The sequence below is a fragment of the Carassius auratus genome, unplaced genomic scaffold, assembly GCF_003368295.1.
Source record: "Carassius auratus strain Wakin unplaced genomic scaffold, ASM336829v1 scaf_tig00031193, whole genome shotgun sequence".
In the NCBI taxonomy this organism is placed as follows: domain Eukaryota; kingdom Metazoa; phylum Chordata; class Actinopteri; order Cypriniformes; family Cyprinidae; genus Carassius; species Carassius auratus.
The window spans coordinates 106,673-133,090 of record NW_020525903.1 but is presented as its reverse complement, the minus strand read 5'-3'; the positions used below and the strand labels follow the sequence as shown (position 1 = coordinate 133,090).

At 38.5% G+C, this 26,418-nt stretch overlaps 1 pseudogene; it reads left to right on the top strand.

The window, feature by feature from the left end:
- Nucleotides 1-973: 973 nt before the first annotated feature.
- Nucleotides 974-25,663, top strand: LOC113080391 (arf-GAP with SH3 domain, ANK repeat and PH domain-containing protein 1-like; annotated as a pseudogene).
- Nucleotides 25,664-26,418: the final 755 nt, after the last annotated feature.

Sequence of the window (26,418 nt, the reverse complement as noted above, 5' to 3'; positions counted from 1 at the left end):
AAAAAGCAGATCAAATGTTTGCATTTAATATACATGTGTTACATTTTTAAGTGGCCAAATATTTTTCATCCATTTTGCACTTGAGTAGCCTATATTATTTTAAAGTACATTATTTCCATAAGTGTACTTCTTTCACAAGTACTACTTCTTCACAAGAGAAGAATGAGCCACAAATAATTCAGGGGAGCACTGAAGAAAAGAAAAAAACGACGACAACAAAGCATTTCTTGCTACCTTGTAGCCTTTTGTAATTAACATTGATTTTATGGATAAGTTGTTATTTCAAAACCACTTTCATTTGTAGATGACAAATATTAGGAATATTGTAAGACACACTGACATTACAGAAATGTAAACAAAATTGTACATTTTCATACTGGCCTTCCATATGACTAAGAAAGACAATGTTTGCCTATTCAAAATTGCTTCAACAGAAGTGTTACAATATTAACAATAATTAAGCTGCAAGCAGCTTTGAAAGGGCCCTCATAGCGGGAGGCTGCAGACCTGAAGCAGACAGATCTGCGGCCCCAACAGTTTCATGCCCCTGTTGTTCCTTGTGCATCCAGAAAGGGAGATTATAGGTGGCGCTATCGAGCCATTTTGTCACACCCATTTTCACCACTTCTGCTCTGGCGTGTGCAAGTTTCATGACTTTTCGAGCATGTTTAGGCCCTCCAAAATGCGATTAATTTTGGATAATAATAATAATAATAATCTAGAATAATATTAAATGGATAAGTTCCAAGAGGGTCCTCGCACCCCAGTGTTCGGGCCATAATAATAAAAATACTCTATGAGTCATTTCAAAAGGTATAATATTTCACTCTCAAAGAAAAAATGGATTACTGTTTCATTCTAAAAGCCATTTTAAAAAAAAAGAATCTATAGACTTCCAGTATTTCACTGCGCGCTCTCTTCCTTTTGTCAGTGAACACAAACATTCCCACGTGATGATGATGGAATGACTCCCTCCCCTCTTGAACGCTCGCGCGGCACACAGAGAAAGAAAGTAGACGGAGGGCGCAGAGAAACTTCACCGACTCTTTCACACGGCGGAACACAGAGAAGACCGATACTTTCGTCTTTGGTGGCAGATATGAAACGACTTTTAATTCCTCTGCTTTGGCAATCACGCTCACTTCTGGATATAGATTACTTTATGGAGATGCACTTTACTTGATCTTGAAGCGTTTGTTTTCACTACGTCTGCTGGGATTTTAAGTTTCTCGGTTGGTACAGTTGGGGAAAAAAAAACATGCCGGAAAAAATAAGTATTTCGGATTTCGTTTCTTTGGCGAAAGAGGACCTATCGTCCCCGGTAAGCTCTGGATTTCAGTCTAAAATGAGCGACTGTCGGAGCACCGTGGCCGCGCTCGAAGAGGTAAGGTCGCGTGCAAGCGTGTTGTTTACCTGTGTGCGCAGGTGTCAAACACCTGTGTGAATCAATGTGAAATCACATGAAATCACACACACACAAACACACAAAAGCATTTTAATTGCACTCGTGTCAAGACTTTTTAATATGAGAAAAACACTGTTATTTTGAATTAGCCCAACTTAATGAAATTTTGGTTGCAGAGTTTATATTAATCTGTTTTACGTGTGCACTTACTTCGTAGAGTAATAGAATGGTCCATCATTTTAATTTTTTAATTGTTATGAGTCAGGGTGACCTTTCGACTTTACAACGATAATTTGTCTGAAGATAAACTGAGAAAATTATTAAAGTTTTCAAGGTTAGTTGAGCATGTCCGTAGATAAAGTAAACTACACCTGAGTTTACTCTTCAAGGAGGACACCTGCGTGAACAACAGAACTGACCGTTTGCCATTTAGTGAACTGTTGCTAGTGAATCTTTTTTAAACACTAGTGATTTGAATGCCCCACTGGACTCAACACAGGGCTTGTGTTGTGGTTAATAGTCTGACGATGGCACAGAAGTCACAACAAGAGAGACAGAGACTGTTTTCAGAAACACACTCAGAACCACCCCACAGTCCTTCACAGCTGCATCATTTAACTGAGGAATAGTGTTCATGTAGTTAATTACAGAGGAGCAGGACTAATAACAGACTCAGTACTTGTTGTGAGGCCTTATAAACGTAATAAGGATCTTTGGCTGCCAGCTCATTCATAGACATTTGTGTGGATATTAATGGAGCATAGAGAAATCCTGCCAGCACGCGATAACACTGGGCATGTCAGGACAGTGGAATCCTTTCATTTATTTCCGCATGTTTCATGGGAAATGGTTTCAGTTTTTTTCTTCCTCTAGATTTTCAAGTTCTAATCCAGTGGTTATCCATTCCAGCCCTGGCGACCCACTGCTCCGCATATTTTCCAAGGCTCTCTAATCACACCTGATTTAGGTCATCATCAGCTCTGTGCATGAACTGTGTTCCGATTGACAGGGTCCCTACACAGTGTTCATTGCTTACTACTCTGTGAGCATAGGAAAAAAAACATTAATTCATGGATTTGCGCTATGCTTTCAAGAACCACTTAAGCAACGTAAAGAGTTACGAAACTAATTCTAGGTGTTTGTGGAAATATTCTTTAGAATTCACACAGAAGAGAAGATGGAATTAACTTTAGTTTTCTTGAATGAATCAGAGATGTTTGTGTGATTTAGGTTTTTTCCCTTTTTTTGTGGATTATAAATTTGGTGAGCTCAGTTCCTGATGTTGCAGATATGTGGTGTGTCCAGATTACTTGTGCAAATACATAAAGTTGTGAGTGTGTTACAGTCTTTCAAGTCTTCAAAGTAGAGGTTTAAGTGTTTGATACCCAGGGGCATCGTGTGTAACTGAGTGTGTTTTCATAAAGATGACTGTTTGAAGGCTTGTTTGGGTTTGAGGGGCAAAGTTTGTTTTGTTTCCATTTGCTGAGACGCTGGCTAATGGCTGGCAGCATGTTGAATGTTCTGAGGAGTAGACCATGGGTAGAAACCAAACTTTTAAATAACTTTTGATAATTATTGAATTAGAAGTTACAGTTTGTATGTTGCTGTTTGTGTGTGTGTGTTTTGCATAATACAGTGCGTGTAACACTTTGCATCAGATGTAAGCACACACACCCACCACAGTCATACCACGAATCAGCAGATTTGATGTGACTAATGATTGTATTTCTGGCCGTTCTCACTCCCTTAGAGCGTAGTATAGCCGCTAACATTATCACACATCCAAGTGTCATCAGTTCACTTAGGCTATAGTGACCAGTCTTTTAGAGGTTTGGCAGGAGCATTGTGTACAGGGGGCAGTGAACTTTACAAACTACCCTAATGTTGTCACTCAGTTGCCTTTATAGAGCTCATTTGGGGCTACACATGCTAAAGATGATGTCAGTATTTATTGTTCCAGTCATACCTGTATAATATTTCTGACATTCTTAATGCCATTATTCAGTATAATTCGTGTTCGAGATTTCTAAAAGAGCATGGGGAAGCTACTTTTTGAAAACTCCTCCAGGAACTATTATGCTGAAGCAAGCTAGCATTATCTTTTTACATACTGTTTGGATTATATAATTTATTTCTATTATACAGTATTTATTAGGCACAAAACCAATAAGGATCATGATTACAGTTACAGCATTTAACTTATACAAATTTACACTAAATAAATAGTAAAAAATATATGGCTGCAAAAAAAGTGTTTCAAAGGGCCCTTAAAGAAATCAGTGAATCAGTTTGTTCAGACTGTAAATCAAAGCTAATTATTTTAGTTTTATGGGCTGTTGAAACTATGTAAAAGTTTAAAAGCCCTCTACTTTACATTTGATATAAATCATGTGGGACTTAACCCCCTCCCTCCCCCCAAAGGCACTCTTTTGAAGTCTTTGATATAATGGTGATGAAACTTTTTTAAATAGTTGAGACAGTTTTATCCTGACACACAACTATAAATGCACTCAATAGGGTATTTTCAAGTGTGTTTATAATGTTCTTCTTTTAGGCTGGCACTAGGTGTTTGTATGTGGGAAGTGCCCTTTGATGAAGTGGTTTGTCCTTCATCCGTTTCAACGCTGTTGAAAGAACGCTTGATAAGAGATTTGGCAAAAACCCTAAGGTCGAAGCACTGCTCAGGTTTTTCCTCATACCAGGATAAACTGGAAAATGAAATCATTTCCCTGTGTAAGCTTAGGAAACTAACACAAGGAAGTAAAAAGCATATAGGACTTATTGTTTCTTTGGAAGAACCTGCATGCAAAAATGTCTGGATATGTTTTTATTTTTTTTTTTTAAGTATTGAGGGAATACCAAAAAGCTACAGACAGAAACAAAACAGATGAAAGTTTGTCTTGACACTGATTTATTAGGCATTGATCAGACTAAACAATCTCTGGCAGCCAGCAGCAGGCGTACATCAGTGTGTTGTAAGGGCAAATATTCAAGGTGGTTTAAAACCTTTCTTTATGATATTCACATTCAGGTTTTAGGTTTACATTCTGAACAGACACTTTCTGATCCTAATAAACCAAAACATTAGATAAACCACTGATATTTGAACTCGTTTTAGATTCCCACGGAGGAGCGTCTCTTTCTGTCTATTGCACTTATTCTTTACTGTAAATCGTCTCTGTTCTGAATCATTAAGAGTCGTTATTGTCTTTAGTGAGGCTTGATTCACCTGTTCTGACATCATCGTGTCTGCCTGATGTTATAGAAAGACTGCTTGACAACTTTTGGGATGTTTGTTCAGTTAAAAACAGTTAAGTGTTGCCCCGCAACCAGTTAAACATGTTTGTGTCAATGATTACATGAAGTTGAAGAGTGTAGTTGATGTTGAAGATAGTAATGAATTTCTATTCTAATGTTTGTTTTATTACTCTGTTGTCTTGCCCCAGTCTCTAGAGCTGGACCAGATGTCCCTACAGAGGATGAAGAAAATCGTGAAAGCCATCCACATCTCTGGACTCAGTGAGTGCAGTCTTTTTTGTGGATTTGCGGAAAGATTTTTTATTCATTTACCTGACTTTTTTCAGGTCTAGAAATCACACTTTTAAAATTAGGCTATCACATTCTCCCCTGTGGGATCCCTGGCTATTCAAAAAAAAAAAAAGTTGTTGAGTGAGTAAATTTAAAAAGAAATAGGATTTTGTTTGCTTGTCTTAGTTGATTTTAAAGCCATCTTGAGGGACTCTTTGAAGTTTGCTAAAACTTCTCAGTGGGCCCCCGCCCCGGCCCCTGGTTGAAAACTACTGGTCTAGTACATACGTAAAAATATGTATTCCGGGAGCTTTGGGTAATATGAGGTGAAGTTTTAGAGATTTTCAGGAGGTCTGGTTCACTATCACAAACCTCAGACTGTTACATCAGAGTCCGCTTGTAACGCCATGAAGATGCTTAATTAAATAACAATAGATTTGTTAGATTTGTGGGAAAAAGTCTTCCAAAACACATTTTCTAAAAGAATTGCAGTGAGGTAATTCTTAGTTTCTCTTCCTCACTCTCTCTGTCACACAAATTAAGGATGACAGAAATTGGGGCCCTGAGTTGCACTGACATCACGATCACTCATCTCTTAAATAAAGAGCAGATTTTGTGTTTTCCTGTTTTTGACACAGTCAGAGTGTAGAAAATAAAAACCACTGAAACTTGCTTCACTTTTATTCAACCTCCGAGGTCTCCTAATGACCCTACACTGAGTAAACATACATACAGTTTCAGTGTCTTATCCTGTCCATCCTGCACAAGGCACGTGGCCACTGGTTACACCTCTGTATAACATGATCAAATTTGTACTTTTTTTTTTTTTTTTTTTACCATCAGCGTCTTTACTGTACTGAAACATCAGGGGGATATCTGTGTTAACATCTGCTCCATCCTTTACGAAATTAGAAATTGCCCCACAGACCTGGCCAATACACTATTTATAATGTTGTGTTGTGCTTTCAAAAGTCCTGACTGGAATGATCACGGTTTCTGGGAATTGTGTCTCAGATCTGCCTGCTTCTCATTTCTGAGGGCTCATGCACCATTTCTCTGTTCTGTGAGTCATAGTTCAGTTAAAAGCGAAGGAGACTCCATGTTTGATCACCTCCCCCCCTCATCGTCACTCAATCTCTTTCTCTCTCTTTCTTTTAACTGAAATCAGATGTCTCATTCCGGTAACACTACTATTGAGGGCCCACAATTTCCTGGCCCTGTGTGTTTGTGGTGGAGCTAAACTTGGTTTAGGAGTGAGTCCAAACCTGAACCCGATATAATCACCACTCTTTCTTCATTCACCCCATCTCAATACAGTAGTGCATTTATCGATTCTGTGCAGCATCAAGCAGGTTTAGTTGAATCTTACTCTTTAAATTTTTTCTCATCCTGGTTAGAAACAAGTATTTGAGTCCAGTGATTTTTGGGTCTGTATATTAAATACAATGGGGAAAATTATTTATTTGATCCCCGCTGATTTTACAAGTTCGCCCACTTACGAAGAAATTAAGGCTCTGTAATTTTTATGGTGGGTTTATTTTAATGTATAGAGACAGAATACCAACCGAAAAAATTTCAGGTTAATAATAAAGGTTAGAAATTGCATTTCAGTGAGTGAAATAAGTATCTGATCCCCAAGCAAAAAATGACTTAGTACTTGGTGCAGAAGCCCTTGTTGGCAAGCACAGAGGGAAGAATTTTTTTGAAGTTGGTCACCAGGTTTGCACACATCTCAGGATGGATTTTGATCCAGTCCTCTTTATAGATCCTCTCTAAATCCTTAAGGTTTCTAAGGTTTCTGCTCCCTCCATAGATTTCTATAGGATTGAGATCTAGAGACTGTCTAGGCCCCTCCATGATTTTAATGTAATTCTTCTTGAGCCACTCCTTGTTGCCTTGGTGGTATGATTCTGGCCATTGTCATGCTGGAAGACCCATCCAAGACCCATCTTCATTGTTCTGGCTGAGGAATGGAGGTTCTTGTCCAAGATTTTACAGTACATTGCCCCGTCCATTTGACCCTCAATGTGGTGAAGTCGTCCTGTACCCTTAGCAGAAGAACAGCCCTAAAGCATTATGTTTCCACCTCTGCTTGACTGTAGGGATGGTGCCCTTGGGGTCATAGTCAGCATTTCTCTCCCTCCAAACACAGTGAGTCGAGTTAATGCCAAATAGCTCAATTTTGGTCTCATCACTTTCTCCCAAGCCTTCTCTGAATCATTTTGAATTTCATTGGCAAACTTTAAACAGATCTGTACATGTACCCTCTTGAGCAGAGGGGCCTTGCAGGAACTGCTGGATTTCAGTCCATAGTGTGCTACCAATGGTTTGCTTGGTGACTGTGGTCCCAAATGCCTTAAGATCAGTAACAAGCTCCTACCATGTAGTTTGGGGCTTATCTCTCACCTTTCTCATGATCATCCTTACCCCATGAGTCAGGATCATGCACGGAGCTTCAGAACGAGGCCGATTGATGGTTGTTTTGTATTTCTTCTATTTCCGAATAATCGCACCAACAGTTGTCTCCTATCACCAAGCTTCTTGCTGATGATGCTCTTTTTGTTATTTTGTTAGTGGTTAGTATTACTATTAGTATTTTCCATACTTTGTTACAGATGTGAACAAATCTACAAGTCACTTTGGAGTGAAATCCATGGCTCAATGTTGGTGCTGTGAACATGAATGATGCCCCAAATCCACATTATTATAATTTAGAAAATAGTAATTTAAGTTTTTAAGCTTAGTTTTAATTAAAGTTTAGTATTTTTTTTATATAATAATAAATAAAAAAATTGCCTAGTCTAGTTTTACTTTATTACTTTATCTACTTTATTCAGGTGGGTTGTTAAGGTTTTGAGTTTTACAATATGCCATGTATTGAAAAATAAAATATATTTCTGGACTTTTTAGTTTAGTTTAGTTAATGTTGGAGTCAAAATATATATTTGTTTTATTCATTCATTTATTTATTTATTTATTTTATATACAGTATTTACATAATTTTCACCTGTTGGGCAATAAAAACTCATCTTCAATGAGGGATGTACGAGTTTTATAAATGAATTAATTTCAGGGATGATAGGAGACTATGAAGTTTATTCATGTGAAGGTTATTTAGAGAGCTGTATATTTAGTCTATATATTGTCTGTCTGTAATCTACAGTGTCACGGTGTAAAACAGAGCTGTTGACCGTGAACTAAATGTTGCTTAACACATGCAAACACAGATGTGGCAGGCACTTTAAAGTGTTGATTTAGAGGTCTATTTTCTAAAAATCCAGGAACAGGATCTGCTTCAAGGTTCATTTGAGCTTCACCTACCATCTCTGGATCAGATCAAGGTCTCAAACATGTCAAGAAAATAATTAACAATACAAATTAAAATTGTGTGTCTGAAAGTGCTCACAGATGCCTGTTGAGAGGATAAAACTGTTTCCAGATCAGGGAAGGGAGGTCCTTAGAGTGCATGGTGCCTGCGAGTGAAGTGCAGTGTTGTTTGAGTTGGACTGACTCACTGTTGAAACACTGTTGATTTGAAGTCCTCCTTATTGCACTTTTTCTGAAAGTGATGCTAATTATTTCTCCTGTCTTGAAAAACAGATCTCAACCCAAAACCAGATAATGCAATTTTATTTATTAAGGAAGTGATCTTACATTCCCATACTCATTAGAGTCTAGACAGATGGCCTGATGTGGATATCAATATGCTGACTTTAGGATTTCTTCTGTTTATTTTTATTTTTTAAGTTATTCAGGTGAAATGGGTTTAGGACAAAATGCATGTCATGTACCCAATTAGGGTTTGTTCTTTGATCAACTTACTTTGTTTTTCCTGGAACAGTTTCCTGATTCAACCAATCAAAGCCCTAACCCAACCCCTAGAATGACAAGGCATTGATAGGAATGTTGTTTATGCAACGACAGAGAACTTCAATACAGACAAATGTGTACATATTTAACTATAGCACAGTATGCTAATTCCAGGGATGTTCCCTTGGAAAGTCCAGCATGTGCTCCCACAAATACTTGTGATCATCATTAGTGAGGATGGTTTGTCTTTGATTCGGCTTTTATCTAAGTGTACCTATTTATTTTATAGCTGAGGAGCTGAGAGCTCTTTGATCTGTAGTGTAGTCTGAGCCTGTGGTGTTTTTAGTCTTCTTGCCAGGAGCTCACAGTGCTTCAGCTGGTATCATTTTTATTTTATTTTTATAAATTAGTATTCAGTCATAGTCATAGGAAAGACATTTATAAAGTTAGAAACAATTTCTATTTTTTCCCCCCTATTTTTATCCTTTTGAAATTTGTTCACCAAAGTATCCATCAAGGTATTCCGTTTCTACAAAAATATTAAGCAGCACAGCTGTTTTCAACTTTGATAATAATAAGAAATGTTCCTGGTGCACCAAATCATCATATTAGATTGATTTCTAAAGGATCATGTGACACTGAAGAGTAATTGCTGATGACAATTTAGCCTTGCCATTACAGGAATAATGATATAAATAAATATTTTAAATGCTAGAAATATTTCACAAATATTACTGAGCAGTATACTCTGAAAGTACATAATTTCAGACTGTACTAAAGAGGCTTTCACAATCCTGTCAATTCCTGATGGATAAAACCAAGTCCCACCCTACATTTGATTTTCAATGAATATCCTGTTTCTCATGGAAATGTGACACATTATGGAAGAAAAGTGGACTGTAAATGCAGTTTTGTATTGATTTCTTATGTCTCCTGTAATCTGCAGAAAGGTCACAGGATTGTCTCGATTCTGATTGTGTGATGTTGTGTTCCCAGGTCATGTGGAAAATAAGGAACAGTACACAGAGGTTCTGGAGAATCTGGGGAAAAGTCACCTGATGCAGGATAATAACGAGATCTCCACAGGCTTCCTGAACCTGGCCGTGTTCACACGAGAGATCGCAGCACTCTTCAAGAACCTGGTGAGCAGGACACCATCCTGAAACTACAAGCTACAAATCCTGAACACTTTAAAAGTGACACAGTGCTGAATATTTGTTTTTGAAGTATTGTCTGACCTGCCAGTTTTATTATTCAGAAAGCACTTTTGGGGTGTGTGCCTGTTTGGATTGTCTTCTGGATATACTTCTGAATAAAAAACAGCAGACTTCCAGCTGTACAATATACACCGGAGACTGGGAGAGTTCGTTGTGCGTGTGTGTGTGTGTGTGTGTGTCTGTGTATATGTGAGTGTCAGCAGGGGTTCAACAGCTGCAGGCGATCCGGGCCCCTCAAACCACAGTTTCCAGAACCCTCCCACTGATAGTTTCCATGGTGATGGTAATTTATACCAGACCTGAGAGCATGAGTGGACTGCTTCTGACCACTGAGCTGTCAATCAAACAATCACCAGGGACAGGAACCTCAGCCTAAAGAATACAACCGAAACTCTGCTAAGAAAATAAACTCCATTTGATTTAGTGTCCTTATGTGGGGACTAAACTTTCCCTCAGAGTCAAGCCCATTTTTCCTATTCATGAAGATTTGTATTCATACATCCATTTTGCAAGGTTATAAATCCATATCCAGCACCATTATGAGATGACTCTCATGATTACTTTTAATTTACACTCATGTGTATAGCACATGATTTATTTAATATTTATTGTGAAAGAGTTTACTTAGGTTTGAGTGTCTTTTTTTAATGGTCTAGCAAGGTGTTTTTATCATTTAGTCAGTACCAAAGCCTGTCTCTATACGGCACAGTGGCTATATATATATATATATACATACATACATACATACATCGGTACGTACACTGCCATTAAAACGTTTGGGATTATTAAGATCTGTAAGGTTTTTTTTAAAGAAGTCTCTTCTGTTCATCATGGTAAAAATTGATAGCCTGAATGCACTATAAGTCGCTTTGGATAAAAGCGTCTGCTAAATGGATACATTTAATTTTTTTTTTTACATTTTTTATATATATATATATATATATATATATATGTATGTGTGTAAATCTACTGTCAGTAGATTTAAAACTGATATTTAAAGGGGGAACTAAATGTCTGAAATGCTGTCCTTTGTTTGAAATAAATAGGTCAGATTTTTATTTCATCCTAGAGTGGGTTTGTCCTTGCACAATCTTTCCTAAGAAAGATTTATACTGGTTGAGCACTTTTATTCACTTGGCTGAGGAGAAATCCCAAATAGAGTTTTACTTTTTGCATTTTTGGGCATGCTGATTTATGGTTTGCAAGCATTTGTACTTCCCGACTAGACTAGGAAGGGTTATGCCCTGCCAGGCAAATGTGTGCACTCACTTTGAAAAGTGAGTTATAGTTAACATTAACATTTGCACTATGTTCTGGCCGACTTTCAGATGTTGTTTTTAGTTTCTTTCTGGTTTCTGTCTCTGTTACATTATTTTGTCATACCTGTTTGTTCTCGAGTGTGTGTCTGCCTGAATTAATGTGTACTTTCTGATGATTCTTTAGGTGAAAAACCTGAACAACATCATTTCTTTCCCTCTGGAGAACCTGCTAAAGACTGAGTTGAGAGACAGCAGGCAGGTGAGTGAGACGTCACACTCAACTAAAACCCCAAATGAATTGATAGTTGAAATAAGGAGACTAGTAAGGAGTTAAATTCATTCCTTTAAAGAGTCAATGCGTCATGTTGTTTTGTAACGAGGTTTGGCATGTAGCTTGTTTGGGGTTATTGTGTCAGAAATGCAATAGCTGCACCACACCTTTCTTTATGAGTTTAACCGGTATGAGAAGTGGAGACAGTGCAGGGCTTAGAAATCAAGTTTTGATAATTCTTTAAAATATTTTTTTTTGCATTACTTTTTTTGCATATATATATAATACTTTATTCTCTATTCTTATATTGCATTTTCTCTCTCAGGAGCTGAAAAAACTGATGGAGAAAAGCTGGAAGGATTATGATGCTAAAATGTGGGTTTCAGAGTCAAAATGTTCTCCTTTCTTAAATACAAGTCCACAGGCTATTTCATAATCTTCTTTTGTCTTTTTCTTCATTTATTTTTTTCCTCGGCTTTTCAGAGGCAGGCTGAAGAAAGAAAGGAGGGAGACACAGAAACCGTATGGAATGATCCGGTTGGAATCAACAGACACAGCGGAGGACATGGAAAGAGAAAGAAGGAACTTCCAGCTCCAGATGTGTGAGGTATAAAAGGCCATACGAGAGCAGCCGGTTAACAGACTATGAAACGTGTGCAAAATTAACCTGACCAAGACTGCATTGTGTGAGTGTCTCAATAAGTGCGGTCAGTGCAGCTGTGTGTGTGTGTGTGTGTGTGTGTCTTAGAATGTCATTACTGGGTTACCGCAGATTGTTAACCTCTCTGTGGTGTTAAACATGTTCTTCGTAAATTCAATGAGTGTGTGAAGTCAGCTGAAACCAATAAGCTTTGGGTTGTTTTTGTTTGTTTGTGTGAGACCACAATTGTGTTCATGTGTGATTATTGATGACCTCACTCCACGTCTGAGGTGATATGTCCAAGTTCCATATACTGTGTGCATAGTAGTTAGCAGAAATGGGGAACTATGGGCTATGCCATTTGAACCCAGCTGTGGTAATAGAAAGAATAAGGAAAGAATGAGTTAAGTGGAGTAATAATGAAAGGGAGGGGGTTTTTGGTGGTCTACAGCACTCCCTTCCCCAGCCACAGAGCTCCAGATGTCTCCACTTTGCTCTCTTTTTATAGTGGAGACATGCGTTATTTCTTCCAAATGTGACTGACCATGTTAACATCTTAAAGGCTTCTTTCACCTTTTTAAATCTCCATAGAAACGTTTACTCATGCTCATGTATGCCAACTTTTAGAAAACGAGATGATTTAGTTTGGCTAGATAATTTAGTTTCTGTTTTCAGTTCATAAAGCTGGAATACACTTGGAGGAACACAACAAAATTGGAGTCTGTTTGAATCATACACTACATGGTCTGTGAAATCTGACAGCCCAAATTCTGCAGACTGGTTTTGGTAACTAGCATTGTCTCCTCCGGACTCCAAATCGTGGCAAGAAAAGTTGTGTAGTGCATTTCAACTTTTAATTCATGTTTGCACTAGATTCATCTACTTTTGCTTTGTGGCGAGTCACAATGTTGGGACACAGCAGTGGGACTGACCTTTGTTGACGGAATAACGACTTTTTCTGTCTCTCTCTGCTTTGACAGTATTTGCTGAAGATTCAGGAGCTGAAAGTTCGACAAGGTCCAGATCTGCTGCAGAGCCTGATCAAGTACTTTCAAGCCCAACTTAAGTACGTCTAAACCAAATTTAGATCCTCTAAAAGCATCAGCTTCCTTTTCAGATGCGGTAAAACCTTGCTAAATTGGCTTTTCACATTACACTTATGTCTGGGTTAAGGCCCTTTTAAAACTGGCTTCAGCATATTTATCTCAGATGAATTTGAACAACTATGCAGAGAAGATTTCATCCTGCTAATCATTCAGCAGCTGTCTGTCTGTAATGATTGAATCTCTGTGGCTTTGTGGGTGTGTGTATTGATGTCGTTGACATTTGAGATTGCTAAACACTGCTATTGTGTGTTCTCAGTTTTTTCCAGGATGGACTGAAGGCCGCTGAGAATCTGGGTCCATTTGTGGAGAAGTTAGCAGCCTCTGTACATACGGTAATAGACTTGTCAAACCCAGTATCGGTGTGGATCTTAAAGGGCAGTTCTAACTGGATGGTTTGTTTTCTTAGAGAGGCGATGAGCTGACATAATGGCTCATCTTGTTTTTTTTCCCTTTGTTTTTTCTTTGTTTTCTTACTGTACTGCAGAAAGTCAGACCATATACGTAGACACATACACACCTTCAGTGTTTTGAAACTATCAGTTTCTCATGTTAGTCATGACCTGGTATAGTCATAACATGATGAAATAAGATTCTCTAAGTTTTATTTGAGGAAGATTTTCATCGACACTTTATAATCAATTTTACATGTCTAGTCTGGCTGAATCAGTTCATTTGAAAGACCTTGTTGCATGACATGAATTTCTACTGAATATCTTTTTTGTCAGCACGCACATTAGCTTTCTAGTCAGCAGCCTACCTTGACCTCATTTTAATACATAATAGACTGCTTCAAAAAGTCATTGCAAAAAATGGCATTGCATTTAACTTTTGCAGAGGAAGCAATTCCAAAATGCATTTCAAACAAGCTTAATGAAAGAATAAAATACAAGATGGTGGATGAGTGATGAAATATATGAATAAAATGTTTTTTTTGATGACAAATGTTTGCTAGGAATTGACACACAGTGTTGCAAAAGTCAGTCACTTGTGTGGTTTCATGACGGTTAGGATACTCCCATAGAAACCTGCTGCCTATGTAAGCAGCAGACGACAAGTAAACATTTATTTTGGATTATATTGATTCTGTCCAGACTCTTTGATTGGTCTCACTGAAGTCTCCCTAAAGAATGAACCAAAAGCGGTTTTAAAACACGAATTATATTCAGTATTTTCAGTTGATGTTTCCCAGCAGCATTACTTGTTCTGCAAGTCTTGTCTGGTCATGGTTGTAGAGAGATCTGACCCGGTCTGGAGCAAATATCACACAGGAATAATAGTTTTCATTAAATGATCTTTTTTTGCCAGTTTGTTGATCCTGTTAGGAGAAGGCAGGATAGGGCTTGTGGAATTGGTGTTGAAATGACTGTGTTTTATAGCAGAACTGGTTTAGATAATGTTTCTAAACTGACATTTCTCCTGTTTCAACTTGTCCTCTTTTAATCATAACGAATCAGCATTTGGCACTTTAAAGTAAATAAAATAAAATAAAATGAGACAACCACAATCCACCTTTCCAAAAGGAAAAATTTCCTTTAAAAATACTATTTGATGGAAATTGGTTAAAGAAACTGCAGGAATTTTGTACTGGGGTCCGAAGCCAAAGTTTCATCAGGCTTTGAGTAATGCAGGATTTCTGGCTGTGTTGGTTTGGTCCTGAGCTTGATTACAAAACAGAGGGATGTGCTCCAGTGTAAGCCTGTAATCTCTAAGAACAGTCACATTGTGTTGCACAAATACAAACCCCACATCACTTTGCTGTTATTGTTCACAGGTTCGTCATGAGCAGGACGAAGAAGTAAAACAGCTGTCTCAGTTGCGCGACTCACTTAGAACACAACTACAGGTGGATGGCAAAGAGGTAATCTCCAAAATAAATACAACTCCCAGAATGCAATACTTCTAGCTCAGAGTAATGCATTTTCTTCATGAATGTAGTCAGAGTCAGATGGACTAAAAAACTGCTTGTCAGTGGCCATAATTGGTTTTAAAGACTATATTTGGGAGATGAAGATAATGTTGACCACAATTACAATAAATCTTGTTCTGCGTCTTCATAGGAGTTTCTAAACGGGAAGAACTCTGGCCATGGGTATAGCATTCACCAGCCTCAAGGCAATAAGAAATATGGCACAGAGAAATCTGGATTCCTTCTTAAGAAGAGCGACGGGTGAGTTAAACATTACTGTCTACTTCCTTAAATTGCGAAGGTCACAAACCCCCCAAAAACAACAACAGACCAACTGTTTATTTTTATTACATAGGCATATTAAAGGTTTTCCAGACATGATGCAGTATTCCGCTCCTGTTTGCTTTTTGTCACATGGGATGAGTGTGTTTTCCTCGGGAAACGCTCTCCACACTGCTCTCAGTGTTATGTATGATATACTGTATAATGTATATTCACTTCTTTTTAAACTGGGAGCAGAATAAATGAAGGAATGAGTTATAATGTCCTGAGAGTCGTGCAGCACAGACAGTTAGCAACATAAAACATCAGTCTGAGCTTTGTGACTTCAGGCTCACAGTTGAGAGTGTGTGAATGGGGGGTTTGTCACAGTGTTCCTCTCACACAGATGTTTTCTATTAAATGTGGTTTAGTCTCTTGCTGCACTAGAGTCTTACTTGCACTCTCTTAAAACCTCTGAGCCCAGCCTACAGCTCACAAAACACATGCCCACATTCATCTAGGCTTTGATCGGTGCATGAGAATAAAAGTGCCATTTTTGTTGTTAGTTAATTACTGATTGTAACGTCACTGGAGAGCTAATAAATCAGTACAATAAACAACTGGCTACTGGTTATTTCTGTGTATAGAGTTTATAATCTAAAGCAGTCCACTGTATAAAATGTAATCCCAAGGATTTTTCTTTGAAATAAACCTTTGGTACGGAGATGTTATGCTAATACCGATGAATAATGAATGTTAATTGTTAAGGTTTTTCCATAATATTTGTTTTTTAGGATCAGAAAGGTTTGGCAGAAGAGGAAGTGTGGGGTTAAATATGGCTGTCTCACCATTTCACACAGCACGGTGAGATTTTAGAGACGCAAACACACAGCTCAACACCTTCCAGTTACACATACTTCATTATATTACAGTCTTTTAAATCTGTTTGGCTGATAGGAATACTTAACATGAACTTTTTGTTTAAGAACCTTCTATATAAATCCTATGGCTGAAACAGTACTCTTGCTTGAGTGATTGTTGTTTAATTAGCTCAAATCATAAACTGACATTGGTGATGACACACAAATGCTGTTTCCAGTTCTAGAGTGATTACTTGAGCTTCAGAGGCCTGTGATCAGATTTCTCATGCTATATGAGAAAGACTCATCGCAATTTCCTTTCAGAACCGCAAAGCACAGGCCAAAACACATAAAAGTGATTCATTTGGAATCATCCACATTGTAAAACCCCCAAACTTTCACTGGTTTTGCTTACATGTCTCTGTGCCTCCAGCTTCAGTGTTTTAGCAACCATAAACTTTCTGTAAGCTTTTACTCACATCTTTTGCATCAGTCTTGCACACATCATAATTGCAAGTGAGATTGGTTTGCCTTTGGTTTAGTGAGTGATCACATATGTGACGAGAATGCACTTTAAAGATGTTATGGTTCTTCTCTCACTCTCAGATCAACAGACCACCCGCAAAGCTCAACCTCCTGACATGTCAGGTGCGGCCCAACCCTGAGGAAAAGAGAACATTTGATTTAGTTACACGTACGTTGATCTCTGACCTTTCACTTTTTTCATCTCTGCTGTGGTATGACGAAAAGAACTATGTTTAGAATGGGGAAATTAGCATACTAATGATTGAATAGTGTGCAGCACACACTGTATACTTTCTGCTAATCTTTAAAAAATAATAAGTGAGACAGAAGGCAATGTACATTTTAAGCAGTTGTATGATACATTGCTGTCACACAACTTTTTCACTTATAATGGTAAAAAATGGTAAGTAGACATTTTAGTTTAAGTTTTGTCTGTTTTTTTTGGCTTTAATACATATAATGGGTTGTCTGGGTATTCTATGCAGACTTTTGCATACTGTGTACAGTACTATATACATCAGGAATAATACGAATAGTATGGGATTCTGAACATATCCAAGGATTAGCCAGGGATGAATTTAGCATATATGGCTGGAAATGGTTCAGTGCTGGTGATGTAACTGACCAGTATTTGATGGATTCAGGGAAATCGAGTAAGTTAAACAAGGGAAGGTGTGTTATGCATGTAGGTTTTCAGAAGTATGTAAATAACATTTCTAAGAATAGTATGTAGGTGTATGTGGATCATGGAATGCAGGTAAGTTGAGTGGCTAGTCCTGACCTGTTTTTTTCTGTTGATTTCCTGTATATCAGATTGTTTTTTTCATAGCCTCTTACACACTGTGCGTTGATTCCGGAAAATTGTGGGTGTTGTGCCCAATTCTGACCTCCTGCCAGATTATCACCTCCCTAGTATTGGTAGGTTTAGGAGTAGGTGTAGGGGAGGGGTTAGGATCAGGCAATCAGGATTTTGACATGAACGAGGGGGGTAATAATTTCGGCAGGGGGTCGAAATGTGCTTTCTGTGTGAATGCTAATATGTCCCGGGATTATTCCCGGGAATGGTCCCGGAATGGGGACCTAGTAACATTGCCGGGATCAGTCCCGGAATGAGCCCTGTTTTTATACAGTCTATGGTGTGAACACAAGCCAGGACCAATGCCGTAAATGGTGTTTTGTAGTGATGATGCATGTTATCGTGCAACTCTTTTACCGGGTGTTTTGAATGCAGATCAGCATTCACAATGAGAGAATAAGTGCAAACCATAATGAAGCCGAGATCAGGGAGCTTCTCACTCTCCGCGCTGAAGCTGAGATCATTTGCCAGCTTTGAAACGCTACGTGTCACATTACACATCACAATGTCATGTGTCTTTACAGGATGTGTTTGAAAAGAAAAAGAAAATCACTGAAAAATCGAACGATAACGGGACACATCATCCGTGTATTTTCCAGAATCTCTGTGTGAAAGAGGCTCATGTTTCCTTTGCAAAGAGGCCCACCATACGCACACACTATTTATTTCTCACTTTCTCTCTTTGTCCTTACAGACAATCGTACATACCATTTCCAGACTGAGGACGAACAAGAATGCATGATGTAAGTGCAGAAATTGACATACGTAACACCCCCTCCATACAGTGAATTCTTTATCGTACTCTACAGAGTGGCATGTACAGACATGCAGGAGAGTTCAAAACCTGCTTCTCAAGAAGAGAGAGAATAAAAAGGAAAGAGTAAGATAAAGAAAGACTAAATGTTTTAGATGCAGCGGATGTATCTGAAAGGTCACCTTTTGATATGAACACCTGTCTTTTCTTTGTAATCCCTTCATTTGTCTTCTTGCAGATGGGTGTCCGTGCTGCAGAACAGTAAAGAGGAGGCCTTGAACACGGCTCTCGGAGGAGATCAGCTTCAGTTTCAGGACAGTGGTCTGCAGGAGCTTGTCCGAGCTGTGATCTCAGGCCTGAGAAACCAGCCAGGCAATGAAGCCTGCTGTGACTGTGGAGCCCCAGGTCTCAGAATATTTTTTTTTTGCACTCATGAATGGTCACTTACCGTGTCGCAAACAGAGAAATCCCATGTTATTCTAAATCAAATCAAAACAAGAGAGAGTTATAATTTAAGCCTTACATAGTTTTGCATATGTATTTCTTACACAAGACTATTTAGATCAATTAAATATTTAAGCAATGCATTACATTATGTCTGTTCCACAGAATTACTGCATTATCTTTATGAAGAGCTCTTGAAAAACACTTTATTGGTTAGTAGAGGTTGTTAAAGAGTGGCAAAGGAATGTTGACGTGTGTTGTTCTCTTTAGAACCCACCTGGCTCTCCACTAACCTGGGCATTCTCACCTGTATCGAGTGTTCAGGAATCCATCGTGAGCTTGGAGTACATCACTCACGAATTCAGTCTCTCACTCTTGATGTGTTGAGCACATCTGAGCTCCTGGTAAACACAGACACACACACACACCAAAACGTAAAAAGATAATTTAGCACTTTTTATTATACAGTTCACATTTACTTTTTTGTGTGTGGTAAATATCATATTTATCTTGAACTTTTTACCCATAATCCTCTGGGACTGAGTCAGCAGTTACTCACAAGTGAAGTGACTCACATCTGTACATGTGTATATATATAAGCTTTTTATCTCTGACTGTAAAGCTCTTGCACACATGAGTTTTATTCATTAGTTGTTACTTGTTGTCAGTTAGATAACAGATAAATGACCAAACATGAAGCTGCAAGCATGAATTCGGTGTTCAAAAATCTGTGATATTTTTCTGCAAACATCCGTTTATCAGTTGTGTTTTGGTTCCCAGTTGGCAGTGAGCATTGGAAATGCCAAGTTTAATGACATCATGGAAGTCAACCTGCCCAATGATGCAGTCAAGCCCCTCCCAAAAAGTGACATGTGAGTCCTACTGTGCAGTCACGTATATAGCTCCATAGCTCGGAATTCTTTGACTTCATTTTGCTTTTGTTTGCATGTCTCAGGACAGCAAGGAAGGAGTACATTGTAGCGAAGTATGCAGAGCGACGCTACGTCCTTCCAAAAGAACACTCTGAAGCGTACCACGTCTATGACACTGTGAGCAACAAAGATCTGACGTCACTGCTGCAGCTCTATGCAGAGGGAGAGGACCTGTCCAAACCTGTGGCTACACCTGACAGACAGGTGAGAGCCTCCGTCCCACCATATATACATAAACACCACCACAGTGATGATAAAACCATCAAGGCTTATAAACATACCGTGACTCATGCTTTAGAAATTTCTTGATGTTTAGAGCTTTCACAGGGTCCATCTATCCTATGAGTCTTCCTTTGGTTAATTTTAGTACTTTTGATCAATTTGAGCGGTATAAGCAGAAATGAGACATCTGTGTGGTTAAACGTCATTAATCATACATCATTCACGCTCTCTCTGTAATTCTGTATTTCCGCCCTTTTTCCATCTCTAATCAGATTTTCCTCTCCTCAGTCCACTCAGGAAGTGCACACAAGCTGTGTAATGACTGCTGTACTTGTGTTTGAGTTTGTTTGTGTTGTCTTTTCTTAGACACAATTTGACTTGAATGATTCAGTGACTGAATCTCCAACATTTTAACACACACACACACACACACACATATACTCAGAATTGTATAACAGCAACTCAGTCTAATTTGTTAATCTTCTCCATCACTCCTCATCCAGTCTACTGTGATTTATTGGAATGGTGATTAGCAGTATGTTTGTTTCGCTGAGACTGTGGCCGGTTTGCAGCAGCCTGTAGATTTATCTTGCTCTCTTCTGTGTCTAACAGGACCTGAAGGAGACCGGTCTTCATTTAGCCGTGCGCATGTCTGATAAGACTTCTCTGGCTCTGGTGGATTTTCTAGCTCAAAACTGGTGAGAGAAATCTGTTATTCACGGATCCATCAGCAACCAAATAGGATGTCCGTAGCTGACTACTTTGTTTGTGTTTTCTCAGTGGCTGCCTGGAAAAGAAGACGGCAGAAGGAAACACAGCACTTCATTACTGTGCATTATACAACAAATCAGAGTGCTTGAAACTTCTGCTCAAAGCAAAGGCTGTTTTAAACACAGGTATACAATACTCACAAATACACAAATTCAGCAATGAACATGGTGGATAGAGAGTCTGTTTATCCATCCGCCTACGATTATGACAGACTGTATTCAGTTTTGAGAGTGAGATAGATTGATCAGTCTGTCCTGATTTTGACCCTTCCATTGTTCCGATTGTCCTGCAGTGAACTCGGCGGGTGAGACAGCTCTAGACATTGCCAAGAGACTGCAGCACATGCAATGTGTCGAATTGGTGAGTATCAGATATTGCATAGAGCTTTTATTGACTTTGTGCATGTATGTGAGCACATGTTTGTAGAGATATTATTCCTAGGTTGACTAGTTTCAACTTTATCCTGTTTAATATCCTGAAGTCTCATGCGACAGTGTTTTCATAAGGAACTTCGTTTGCCCTTTCCTTGTATATAATAATATCATCACATAAAAACAACCTTGTAGCTGTTATAAATACCAGTGTTTCCAAATAAAAGACCAGGTGTCATCCGACCTTTGACACATTATAGTATAAAAACAACAAATTAAAAAAGAATAGAGCTGAATTTGATCACTAGTGTGATATAATCTGGTCAAAAGTGAGTTAGTGAATTGGCTGCGGATTTCTTACATTTTCTTTGTGTGCATGTTTAGCTGGAATTGGCCCACAGTGGGAAGTTCAACTCTCAGATCCATGTTGAATTACACATGGGAGACGCCACAGGACATGTATGACAGTGAAGATGACCTGGACGAAAGGGTCTGTAGCAAGATGAACTATTTCTTACTATTTGTATTTTTCACCATTATACAGTATTGGCATCTGAGGCTGTGACCACTGGGGAAAATGTTTCTCTATTTTGCATTTAATAATATTGATTTGATTTATGCCATAATGCTACTTTGTTTTAGAATTTACAGAATCAGTGATAAAACAGTGCTCAGGTTCAGCATTATGAATTTAGTTGTATTTTTTAAAATAGGAACATTATGAATATACGAGTCTATGAATCTATGGATGCTCTTAAATAAAAGTATGTCTCTGTTTGGACTTAAAATGTGAAATATAATGTTCAATAACTATTTGTTTAGGTGAGTCCCCAACTTAAGGGCTCGCGGTCTCCGCTGCTTCCTACTGGCAGCAATGGGCACTGCTCAGCTGCATGGAATTTAAATAAAGGCAGCTTGTCCACGACCTATGAGAACATTGACTTCCTATATCAAAATCCACCCAACAACAGTGCCCCTACTAATAACTACATGCCTCCTCCCCTGCCAGCTAAAGCAATACAAAGAGGTGAGATACTGTTTTGTTAGCTTGTAATTGACTTTTTAGGTCTGGAATTTTGGAATTTCAAAAATGCTTGTGCAGGTTTGACTTGATAAGAAAAAAGTGAAGCATTGATCTGATGTTTAGATGTTTTCTGAGAAGCAGAATTGAGCTCTGTTGCATATGTGAATTGTGTAGAAACCCTGCAGGTTTATTCTAAACAAACCGCAGCAAGGTCAAAGATAATTTGTGTCCTTGCAGGTTGTTCAGATCCTCAGATCTCAGGTTCCATTCCAGAGACTCATGCCCCCTGCCGTCAGAGATCCCACCCCACCGGGTGCTTTCAGAGAATCAGCACTTCGTCCCCTGGACCAACACCTGCACGCTCTCATAGCTCTGTGGGGTCGAAAGGACATAGACAGACATTGTCCTGGGAGGGACAACTTTTCTCAGGGGCCGAGGGCAAAAATCACTCCACCTCACCACAGAGTCAGAGAGGACCTGTCAGGTTGGTCACTGTGGTCCTGGTCCTGGTCCTCTGCCAAGGCCAGAGGTCTCCGCAATATCATACTTAATGATTTGTATTGTAATTTTCTTGTATTCTTTGTAACTAGCTGGAAAAATAAGTTGTCGCAAGACATTTCTTTTATTTGAATTTAATTTTTATTGGATTTCTGCACTGAACATCAAATTCACTGACAATAATGTAATGTTCATACCCTAGTAAGCACCTCCTTCAACCATCTACCTAAGAAAAACTTCCCATACAAAAACATTATAATAACAATAAAATAATGGAGCAAAATCCATAATAAGAATATCTTAACAGACAGAGAATCTTATACAATTTACAAGAATAGCATGCTAAATTGTAAAAAAAAAAAATTTTTGATGAGCTATCAGTTCAGTATTGTTACCAATAGTAAAATGGTAGCATTCATTAAATCTGATTTGTTTTTAATACATGTGTGTAGTATTGTGACTTATCGTCATACAAAATGTACACGTGTCTGCAGTTCAGAGAAGACGACCTCATATCGCCGCACGAGCAGCGGGAGTCAAGGAAAGAGTTCGACCCCGTCTCCAGGGTGTGCAGGCAGTCAGGAAGAACTCTACTGCAGTCCAGTGGGCGGGGCTCCCAACCCTGCTCCTCCCCCAGCGAATGCTAACAACAGTGCCACAGTGCCAATCATACTGCCGCCACCTCGCTCACGCAAAAATGCCATGGTAACATGACATGCTATTATCTTTACCTCGAGAAATATATTTTTCAAATGATTTTTACATAGTATGTTTTTTTGCAGTTCGTTATTCCTTTATTTGTGAACATGAATTTAAAAGCAGGAATACTAGAAGTTGACGTTAGTTGCTGAGTCATAGCCAGTCTGCAGATTTTGGACAGTCAGAGTTGACTGATTTCACAGAAAATCACATAGTGTATGTATGATGGGCACAGACTCCATCCAGTCTTAGAATATCAAGACTATTTAATGTTTTGAGACCATTTTAGAACACACATTGTTTCATTTGTCATTAGTCTCCTAGCAGTGAGGCACATTTCTCCATGAGTCCATTGTGTTCAGAACCATGTGAAATCTTTAGTCATTTAGTGTACGATGTGATTTTTTTTTTTTTTTTTTTAAACCAAAGTTAACAAGTGTATGATTGTCTAGTAGATTTAAAAAAATCATATATTCTCTATGTGTTTCAGATCTCATTAAAGGAGAGACCCAAAAAGGTCAGAGCATTAGTTGACTGTAGAGCAGTTGATGCCAATCAGCTGGCTTTCTTTAAGGATGAGGTCATCATAGTGACAGCAACTGATGACCAACACTGGTGGGTAAGTATACAAACTCTCTCACACTGACACTCACACAGCTCTGCAGTATCTGTGAATACGTTTTCTGTAAACAGTCCAAACTGAAGACCTCAACATCTTGCACACTTTCCCTCCCAGGTGGGCCATGTAGAAGGAGAACCTTCTAGAAGTGGCTCTTTTCCAGTCAACTATGTACATAAATTAGGAGAATGAGATGAACCTCCATGAACACTTGCATTACATTACACCACATGGAACTAGTCTAGACTGTTGCTTTTATCTTCAGAGCTGCTAGACCTAGAAGCTGTGGAGGCTTGAGAAGATCAGACTCTTCCACGGCATTAGTGTGGATGCTGTAAGATAATCCACTGATCCATTTCAGCGCTGCATGTAATGTATCTCAGCTGTTCTGAAGGTTTGGCAGGTACATCATGAATGACTGGACTTGGAACGGACAGAAGACAGATGAAAGCTGTCCAGCTTTTAAAACTTCCTGGCTGTGTTGTTTAAACAAACAACATCACTTGTTTTTATTGATATTGGCGTTGAGGCATTTGGACAAACACTTGGACTTCGAGGTCTCTTAGAGATTGTCATCCAGACTTTGAGGCACTGGGCTCATTTACTGAAGCTCATCCTGTGGTTGATTCAGTTGCTCGGTCATCTCTGGATGATTTTAATGACATGCCATTAGTTCTGGCTAGACACCAGGTCCTCCAGACAGAGTTAAAGGATGATGTATTTGGTTTCATCTCTCTTCTCTGCACCGACGTCTCCAATTGCTGCTGATTCCCAGACATCTTGCACTGGAAGATAAAGCAACTTGCAACATTCAGAATGAAGACTTCTAGAATCCAGGATGTGAATATCAAATTACAAAAATGTTCAAAATGTTTTGACTGCAGAATGTCCCAGAAAGTTTAATTCAGTATTTCAAGGCAATGGATCATCAACTTGCCCACAGGACAGGCACTGTTAGGCCTTACAGAGCACAGAAAAAACATGCAAACCACTGCCACATAGTTCTTTTCATAGTTTAGGTAGCTTACCTGTGTTTTGGTAGCCTATTATTCCATTTCTTTGTTTAGAAAATTCTATATTAAAACATCTCTTTTCAAGTGTCCATATTCTATGCTAATGTTTAAAAATCTCTGTTAGCTTTGCACTTGCCATCCAAGTGTCTCATCTGTCTGTATTGTTATCGGTCAGCATTCAGTTTTTATTCTAATGGGGTCTTTCTCCAGACTGAGGTGGCTTGTCTTGAACCAGCAGACTCTGTATAAATGTTTGATGAACTGAAAGTACACAACAGATGTTTTCCCTTCTGCCATCTGATTGACTTCTGTGAAGCATTTTTCAGGCAGAGATGAATGTATGCATGTTGGTTCAGCTGACTTTGTGTTTTAGGAAAGCTAAAGGTAATGCTGCGTGTAGATTATGCTTGTGAAAATGAACCATTTTGTATCACTATAACTACTTATATTATTGAGAAATGTAACATCCAGTTTGTTCAAAGCATTTTTTTTTCCCTCGAAGATATTATTTAGCGTCTATTTACAAGAATGAAAAATGACAATTAAATATTTGCTAATTATAATCACGTGTTGTCTCTTAGATAATCATGCCATATAATACAAAACCTTTGTTCTGACTGTGATCATAGTCTAGCCATTAAAGTGTTTTATTATTACAGAACATATTGCTCATAAACATTGTCATATAAGTATCTTTTTTCTAGAATATAGAAACCCTCTGCAATCGTCAATCATGCAACAACCCACCCCCCACCCACAAATCCTGGATTAAAAATGTATCTTTTTGCAAAAGGATTAGTTACAGACATGATACGTGTGTAAATCCATGTTAGTACCTTTTTTCTTTTTTTTTCTTTGACAGTAAGCCGTCCATCCAGGATGGGCCTAATGGACCGATGCCAGCACTCAACTTCTTGACAGATTGAAAATCGTTAGCTCTTAGCCTCTGACTGTGCTGTTGCATAAATGACAGGTGTTACGTCACTGCTCAGAAAGTTGCAGGTCAGTCTGGAGCAGATGTTCACTGTGATAGTCTGCAAATGAGAACCATTGGCTTGCAACATGATACAACAATCCTCCTTGGTTGAATGCCAAGTGTAAGCCGTCTTCTGTCCTACACTGCCTGCAGTATTCAAAATACATGCTATGAGGATTTTACTTTGAATGTAGCAGTGTTAAAACATTTGAAATATGTAGAAGTGTGCTTAAAATCAGTGTTGCTTTATGATGGCACTGACATTGTGCTCCATAATTAGACACATCTGTCTGCTCTGAAACAAAGTCGGTTTGAATTACATTGTGGGGAAAATAATATAATATGTGATATATGATGATACTTAGATAATTTAACTGACTGACCACTGGTGTTTAGGCAACTATTCCCACAAGTTTTCTGTTCTTATTTAGTTAGATTTATTGACTTGATC